Raw genomic sequence first — 9,726 nt, 5'->3', positions numbered from 1 at the left:
CAGACTTCCTTCAGACTTCTCAGGTAGTCAGTACAACTTTGGACCACTATCTCACCTCTCTGGCCTTGTTTCCTCACTCCTACATGCTGTGGTTAGTAGAAGATGATGGCTAAAGTCCCTGCCAGATCTAACCCTCCAAGGAGCTCTTGGTAAGGATCTAAGTCAGGGGCATGGGAAAGTAGAAGGAATTAGCCTATGGTGCAAGTTTAATCATCACCATCACCTTCCTCCTGAAAGGAGAGGCAGGTAGAGCCACCTGTGGCAGCATGTCTGGATGACGCCGCCTGAGGCTCTGGATGCTACAACAAGGAACTTACTGCCCCCTGAGTCAACTATGTTATTGTGGAAAGTACACAGGCCTTTGTTAACATTTAGGTCTGGGTTCAATCCTAGGATCTAATACTTTCAGCTCTGTGGCCTTTAGAACTTGACCTTCTCTCTCTGTTTCCTTCACTGCTAAATGGGGTAATAATATCTACCTCAGAGATCACTGTGGGGTTAAATGTGGTATGTGAAGGTACCTAGGTCCACCCTAACGTACCATTTATATTCAATAGATACATGTTCCTTTTCTTATACACTTTTCCAAGTCCTTAAATCCCTCCTTGAGGGACAGGAAACAGTTTGAAAGCAACAGAACTGACACACACAAAATTACCCATCAAATTTTCTCTCAAGGACTCTATCAAGGAGCTGGAAGGTCCCCAGAATGTAGCTAGATAGCAACATTAAGACTGCCCAGGACTCACGAATGAGGCAGGAACTTCATTTCTGGTCTCATTACTTATCACACAGGGGCTCCCCTTCTCCGGACTTCGATCAATTCACGCAGTTTGTGGTCTTAGGTATATAAATGCTGTGTGGCATAAGAAAACAAGGTGCATGAAGTTTGGATTCAGAAAGAATGGGTTTGAATCCCAACTCTTGTGCTTATTAGCCATGTCCTTAGTCTATTTAACTTCTTGGATTCCTCATAAAGGAGGGGGACAATAACAATTACCTTGCAAGGTGGAGGAAGGACTTAAAATGAAATATATAATGTGCCAGGCATGTGGTGAGAGGCTGATAAATGGCCTGTCACATCATAAAGTTGATGTGCTTAGCAGGGGAACAGATGCCTCATCAATAATAACTGCCACATCCATCGGGATAAACATCAGTCCCTGAAGTGTGGTCTCTTTTCAAACCCAAAGAGACTCCACTTTACCACCTTCTCTTGCCCCAAAGTACAAGCTTATGTTTCGGATGTTTCTTTAAATCTCCAAAGAGCCCAGAAGTACCTGATACATTTGGCATTCAGTAAATATTAATGATTGATAACTTCCCAGTGGTGAAATACAACCTGCCTTCACTCACTTACTCGGGTACTTGCAGATGATTCTGAAGGGTTGGTTGTTCACATCTGACGCTGTTATGTGGGTAGACATATTTCTCATTCACCTTGACAGGGTATTTCAGGATGGAGAACACCCTGGAGAGGCCATTCATCTGCTCCTCCAGGACCTCCATGGTACTGTGGTTGCTCAAGTCCCTCTCTGCCTGGTCCAACCAGGTCACATTGGGCTAGAGGTACCAGCCCTTGGAGATGCACATGGCCACGTCCTCATCATCAATCCTATCAAATACACATGGGGCATTTCAGAGTTGGGTTGAAAAAAAAAATTAACAAAGCAATTAGTTCCTTTATTATTTCAGCCCCAGGAGGATCGGGCTAGCAGAAATCTTGCCCTGAGTTTTTACATTAACTTTTATGTAGGCAACACATCTTGAGGTTTACTGTAGTTAAAATTTTGATCCAGGCACAGTGAGAGAAAATCAGGAAACATGTATGCTCCTGCCCTCTGGGTCTCAGGTACTACTGCTGAATTTATTTTTGGAATCTTCCCCTTTTGGGGGATTCATTTCGAATTTCCCACTGACCTCATATGCTCTGCCGAGAAATACAGAAGATAACAAATAATTCTCACTGTCAACTTCCCACTCTTTCAGCTCCTACCCTGGAGGAATTCTGCCATATGCCTCCCTCCACTACCCTGTGAGATCTCCAAGTAATTCCTTGCCTTCTACTATTGGCTTAATTGTACTTTCTAATCTTCCATATGGTGTGATGGCTGAGCACCTGTACATAGCTTCATCCATGAAACCCACATTTCTTAGTAAAAGTGATAGAGTCCCCTCAGAAATTTCAACCTGATCCATGGAGACTCTTCCCTCATACAAAGAGTTTTGGTTCTTTAGTTGCTCTGTGTTATTGTGAAATTGGTAAACCAACTTAGAGAAAACTTAAAAAAAAACCTATAGTACCTGAAGAAGTGGAAATATTCTTTATAATTTTTACCTCATAATCCTCTGGGATGTCTTCTCTTTCCTAAGAAAACTCAAGATTTTCTGTGCCCTCCACAAAGGAGAAATGGCAGGAGAGGGTAACATCACTGAAAAGGCTAAAGAAGCAACGAACTTACGAAAGCACTTATAAAGACCAGTGAATACTGCCCAGGCCAGCGTGGTTCAGTTAGTTGGAGCATCATTCCATACACCAAAGGTTGCAGATTTGATTCCCAGTCAGGGCACATAACCAGGTTGCAGGTTTGATTCCTGGTCAGGGTGAGTATTTGAGGCAATCAATGGATGCTTGCTTCTCTGTCACATTAATGTTTCTCTCTCTAATTTAATTTAAAAATTTTTTAAATTAAAAAATAATAAAACAAGACCAGTGCCTACTGTATCAGGTAGGATTTAATAACAGGTAAAGGAAATCACTGTAGCTGTTTCAAGCAGATAGAAATTTAGTACAGAAATTTGGCATTTACAAAATCATTGGAAGGTTGAAAGAATGAGCCCAAAGATGGGCATAGAAGGTGAGATTTGCAATGTGTGTGTTTTGTCTGTCCCCACATTATGCTAGGTACAGAATGCTCTTTCCTTAATTCCTACCTCAGTGTTAGAAAAAAGATTAAATGAATTAATTCAGGAAAAGCTTTTAGAACAAATCTAGCTCATTGAAAACACGTAATAAGGGTTATCTGACATATTAGTCAGGATTCTCCAGAGAAATAGAGCAGACAAAGCCTATATAAAAAGATCACGTTATTATGGAGGTGAGAGACCCAAGATCTGCAGTGGGCAAGGTGGAGATGCAACAATTCAATGGTATATGATTTCACTTATATGTGGAATCTAAAGAACAAAATAAACAGACAAAATAGAAACAGAGAACAGGCTGACAAATGTCAGAGGGGCAGGGGTTAGGGGACTCAGTGAAAAAGGTGAAGGAATTAAGCAGTAAAAATTGATAGTTACAGAATAGTTACAGAGATATGGATTGCAGCATGGGGAATATGGTCAATAATGTCATGATAACGGAGTATGGGGCAGGTGGGTGCTGGGACATCAGAGGACCACTCTGTGGAGTGCATGATTTCTGGCCACTTTGCTGTGCATCTGAAGCTAATGCAGAATAGTAATGAATGTCAACCATGGTTGAAAAAAATACCTTGGAAAACATGGAAGAGAAATTATAAAGGAAATAGAATGCATTTAACATATCCCTGTTGCTGGACATTTTGCTTCAATTTGTGATATGGTTATCCCCATATATCTCTGTATGTTTGTATGCTTAAAAAGAAAAGGGGTACAATGGTATATTCCAGTCGAACTTTGAAGGCTCAAGATGAGGGAGAGCCTGTTTCAGTTCGAGTCTTGCTCAAATTGCTGCTATTTGTTTAATGTGGTTATAATCAAGAAGCAATGGATTATAGTTATAAATAAATCTTAGTCTGAAGATGTGTAAATTCAAGTTCTAAGTCTCCCCAATGCCTAAGTCATTTCACATTGGGCAAGTCACTTAATCTCTGAGTTATAGGTTCCTTATATATAATTAGGATGAGAACACCTGCCCCAGGTTGTTATGAAATGCTTTGGGATCCTAGAGACATGGCTTAGTCATTTTTCAGATGGACAGAGGAGTGAACCAAATGGGTGGATACCTTAGTAAGCTGCCCTGTTTCCCAATCTCTCTCATAAGAATGTGTAACTTGCTCATGAAGGGTCCTTAATTCAAGCTTCTCAGGAAAGGGTCTCAGACTCAGGAATCCAAAGGTTCTAGCCAGCAAATCATGGAACACAAACTACTGGTGATGTAATTGGTAATATAAAAGCTAACTTCTGATGTGTCTGCAGATGGTCCTATTTAAACTTGAATAACTCTTCTATTTCAATCTGCATTCTTTTTTTTTTTTAAATATATTTTATTGATTTTTTACAGAGAGGAAGGGAGAGAGATAGAGAGTCAGAAACATCAATGAGAGAGAGACATCGATCAGCTGCCTCCTGCACATCCCCCACCGGGGATGTGCCCGCAACCCAGGTACATGCCCTTGACCGGAATTGAACCTGGGACATTTCAGTCCACAGGCCGACGCTCTATCCACTGAGCCAAACCGGTTTTGGCTGCATTCTTTTAAATATATTTTTACTGACTTCCGAGAGGAAGGGAAAGGAAGGGAGAGATAGAAATATCAATAAAGAGAGAGAATCATTGATCAGCTGCCTCCTGCATGCCCCACACTGGGGATCAAGCCCATAACCCGGGCATGTGCCTGTTAGGTTTGATGGAGCATTTGAATTGGTACCCTTCCCCCTGGAACTGGCTTTTCAGGTCATTTCACTATGGACATTCCCTTTGCTGAAGACCACTTTTCACTCGCGGTGACCACATTCCATGATCTCCCCTCCGGGTATGCACAAAGAAGTCTCTGCCCAGAAAAATCCCACCAAAAGTCCTTTAAAAGCCACTGACTCCCCTGACTGGGTGCTGGAGCCATCCAGGCTCAGCCACCTGGTGCGTGGATGATTGAATAAATTCGTAATCTCTAACCACTCTGGCCTCCCGCATTCCTCCGTGCATTCCTCCTTCGGCAACCTAACAGTGTCCTGACTGGGAATCAAATCGTGACCTCCTGGTTCACAGATCGATGCTCAACTGCTGAGCCACACTGTATTATTTCTAATACAGTGATGGCGAACCTTTTGAGCTCGGCGTGTCAGCATTTGGAAAAACCCTAACTTAACTCTGGTGCCGTGTCACATATAGAAATTTTTTGATATTTGCAACCATAGTAAAACAAAGACTTATATTTTTGATATTTATTTTATATACTTAAATGCCATTTAACAAAGAAAAATCAACCAAAAAAATGAGTTCGCGTGTCACCTCTGACACGCGTGTCATAGGTTCGCCATCACTGTTCTAGACCATGTGTCTTTAATTTCCCAAGGCCTAACAAGCTGAGGTAAAAACTCAGCAAAAAGCTAGTAATATGGGAAAACACTTTAAAAACTGTAGAAAGACACTATTTCTGAAGCACCTATTACAGTACCTAGCACATAGTATTAAGCTGTCAACAGTTGCTCTACCATGTAAGGTATTATTAGAACTAACATACCTTTCTCTTCCTCACCTACACACACCCCCATTCCTTTAATGTATTTGTTTGGGTTGTTCCTGACCACGAGTGAATTATCATCTTACTTTGACCTACTGCTCCCCTCTACACACACACACACACACACACACACACACACACACACACACAGTACCCAGTTACAGTATACAGTAACCTGGGTGGACCAGGTCTTGCACTAACTCCTGAGTAGATCCCTGGAGCCTGAGACCTGTTGCCTTCAAGCTGCTGTGAGCTTTAAGAGACCAGCAGTCCAGCAGACTGCTATAGGTCCCTGAGAGATAGCATGTGCCTGAAACCTCTAAACATGTTTCATCACTTTTCAGAGTAGTTACATTGCAGATTTTGGATACATGCCTTTTAAGAAGAAATTGTTGCATATATACTTGGAGTTAGCTGAATTATGTTAATATTTCAACATGAATATACTGTGCATCCCAACATTTTTGAAGAATTGAGTAGAGTTATAAAAAACAACACCCTGTGTTAACTGCCCATCCAGATTTTTCAGGACAGATCTCATTTCAAATATCCTGTGATACTTATACTATAAATCAGCACATGTCAGAGTCACCTGAAGTGCAGAGATATGGGGGGTGGGGGGGGAGGGCCTAGATTTCTTTCTTTTTTTTTTTTTTTTAGTTGGGGGAGTTCAAATCATAGGTGTGAATAAGTGTAGTTATCCAGATGTGGCCTCAAATGGACAAACCAAATTGGGGGTGTGGGGAGGCTTTTCTCATTAAAAAATGAAATTAGAGTAAACAATAATGCTTTACAATTTGTGTCTATTTCCCCATCTGTTCTTCACTATTTCTTGTGAAACAAATACAGCATAAAACAAATGAAAAGACTGAGGTTCAGAGATTAAATCACTTGCTTTAAAACACACACACACAAAAAAACACCTCCAAATCACCATTTTCTTCACTATCTCCAAAGCTGTCTTAGAAATATCCACAAGGTAGTTTTTGAAAAGCAACTCACCTGCATCATAAATAAGCAGAAGTATGTTGATAGTCAACAAAAAGAAAGACATTCTGTAAGGAATAAAAAGAAAGGTAGAAAACTTGCCTCAGCCAAAAAAAAAAGAGTGTGGGTCAGCATAGCCCAGCCCCCACCCCCCACCCCACCCCTGCTAGATCTGAGGAAGGCCCCCCAGACACCTCCTCCAGACTCCACACCCACCAGGTACATCCTTAGCAAAGGTGCTAAGTCCCTTAGCAGAGACTTCCAGCACCTCAGCATTCCGTATGGGATGTCTACTGAGTCAAGTTCACTCGGGCTGATCCTATGCAGATGTGTTTGAACCTAGAATTCTATTTATCTAATATACAAAGCTCTTTCTCTAAGGGAGTCACATTTAAATTCATTTGGATGAGTCTGCCCTGAGATGATATCTGAGAGGTCAGTGACAACTTCACAAGCCAACTGTCACTGGCCTTTCCGGGTATTGCTGGGGAAAAGTCAACAGTGGAGGGGGTATGACTAGAAGATATACAGGTGTATCTGGGAAGTTATGGAGTGATCCTTCCCAAATGGATAAAAATAGGCGTGGGGAAGGAAAAATAATTTTCCTTCTACTCTAAGTTATTCTGGCTGACCTAATAATCAAATTGACATGACACAGATTAACAGGAGGGAATAATCATATTTATTACATGTGTACATTCATAAGAATAGGGGACCCATGGACAAGTTAGGCAGCTGAGGCTTATATGCCATCTTCGTTGTTGTTGTTGTTGTTTAGAATTGCTGGACATGGTAATAAGCAGACTGATTTTAATGGGTTTTATTACTGTTCATAGATATACCATATACCATGTACTCCTTTTATTTTCTGCTTCCAGGGAAGACTATGCCCATCAAACCCATCCTTGGTGCCCAAGGCTCTGAGGCATGTACTTCCAGAGTTTCTACTATGTGTACACTTACATAAACATTTTCTTTCTCCCTCCACAAAAATGAGACCATACTACACACACTGAGCAATAGGTTGTGGATGCTTTCTATGTCAATAAATTTAGACTTACATCATCCGTTTTCATATGCTCCATAATGGATCTATCTAATTTTCTTGGATGGGCTTTTAGAAGGTTATTTCTAGATATTATACACTGAGTTTCAAAAATAATCTTGTATTTACATCTTTGTACACATATCCAATATTATCCTTAAAGTATTGTTGTAAATATATAGTTGCTATTCCAAAGGGGATGCATAGCAACACAGATTCATTTTTTTAAAATTAAGTTTGAAAAAATAGAAAATAAAGAAGAATATTACAATCACTTTTAAGTCTGTCACCCAGAGAACTGTTGTCCTTTTGGAATATCCTCTTTCAATCTTCTTAGGAGAACTCAATTTGTATATACTGTTTAAGTGTCCAGGTTAATTTTCCTCATGACACTATTTTGTAAGCATTTCTCCATCATTAAAAATATTTTTATAACCTGGTCTACTTAGCTTCATAGTTTCTGTATGCAAAATCTTATTATCCATACTAGAAGGTAATGTCCCAAAGGACAGGGCTAAGGTCCTCTTTGTCTTTCATATGTCCATCATGGTATTCAACATGTCATAGGCACCCAATAAGTGTTTATTGCATTAACTAAATTAAATTGAATTGGGTGTAATATTCTTACAAAGTTCTATTATTCAACAGGAAAAAAAAATAAACAGAAAAGAGAAATTCATACACTACTAAAGATGAGTATCTCCTATGCCGAAACAGAAAATTCCAGCCATGCATCCTGGTATTGCCTCCAGGGTTTATGCCCTTCTCATCTCATTTTACAGGAAAACTATGAGGAGTCAATGAACTAGCTCTATGTAGATACATAAATGTAAAGGGACCAGATACAGTTGGGTGCTAAACACTTCAGTCACATTATCGGTCATCTGGCTTTCCAGTTTATGTTCATGGCCAATAATTTCTCCCAAATAAATGGACTCTTTATTGAAAGAGCTTACCTGTATCACAGCTGGTCCCTCTGATCAGCCAGGTGAGAAGCAAGTGAGGTGGAGTCAAGCATCTCTGCAAAGGGACTGGTGTGTGGCAGTCCCCAGTGTTAGTGTTATTACCAAAGTCTTGCTGCAAAAGCTCGCCAAGATGCTCCATGAAACTTGATATTTCTAATGACTGTATTATTTTTGGCAAAAAAAAAAAAAAAAAAGTATTTGTAAGGCAACCTACCCAAGGTGGCTGAAGGAAAAAATTCCCTTCATTTGATCTCCCTTCTTTATTCAATAACATTCTAGTCAGGAGAATGTTACATTATCCTGTAATACAGTCAGTTTGACCCATGAGTAGCTGAATGGTGTAGTTCTGATAGGGACAGAAATAGAATATTGGGGGCCAGCTATAATTGTAAGAAATATTAATCGTGCTCTGTTAACTGTGATTGCTTTGTTAAAGAAGGCACATTCTAACCTGGCTGGGAGCTCACCTGGAAATGCAGCCCATCCTCCCCACCAGGGAGCTGAAAGATTAACAACCTTGTTGCAGAAATCAGAATTGCAAGCCCTTTGAAGACCACCCCCAGCCCTTTGCATATCACTAGTCTTTTGAAGACCCCCAGCCTTTGCATGCCCACAGGCCTTTGCAAATCTCCAGCCCATATTACCTGTAAACTGCCCATTTGGCATACCCTTTGCCTACTTCCCCATGTAATCTTTGTCCCTCTACCCAACAGAAGCAGCTGGCTTATGGTGGGGTGCAGAGCAGATTTTTGTGGATGACCTGCTGCTCTCCCATACTGCTGGCAGTATTGGGATAAACACTCATATATGATTCAACCCTGTCTCTGCTGAATTGACTCAAGTAGTGACAGGCAGCATGGACCCATTGATTGTCCAGTTACAATTTGGGTAAGTGGACAAATATGCCATGCACTATCCCAAACCCTTGAAATCCAACCCTTTCCCTAGATAATGCATTACAATGTCTCCTTTTCCCTTCACACTCTCCAGTGGCCCCACTGCCTTTCTGGTATCTCCTTCTGCAAACCACAAGACAGACCCCATCATTGTGAAGGTCCACAAGCTACCAAACCTCTTTCACCTCCCAGAGGGTTTTCAGAATTCTCCAGCCTGACTGGAGAGTCTCAAAGCCACTGTAGTATTAGGGGTGCTGCTTAATTGTGACCCATGTGGAAGCTGTAATTATAATGAGCAATAAAGGGATTCTCATTCATTTAAATATTTCTTCAAAACTTTTTATCAGGTAGCTTCATTTTCTATTTTTGCGACTATTTCCATCTTTCCC

This window comes from Myotis myotis, unplaced genomic scaffold (assembly GCF_014108235.1).
Source record: "Myotis myotis isolate mMyoMyo1 unplaced genomic scaffold, mMyoMyo1.p scaffold_m19_p_2, whole genome shotgun sequence".
NCBI classification, from domain to species: Eukaryota; Metazoa; Chordata; class Mammalia; order Chiroptera; family Vespertilionidae; genus Myotis; species Myotis myotis.
The sequence above is the reverse complement of the archived record's forward strand: the minus strand, read 5'-3'. Positions refer to the sequence as shown.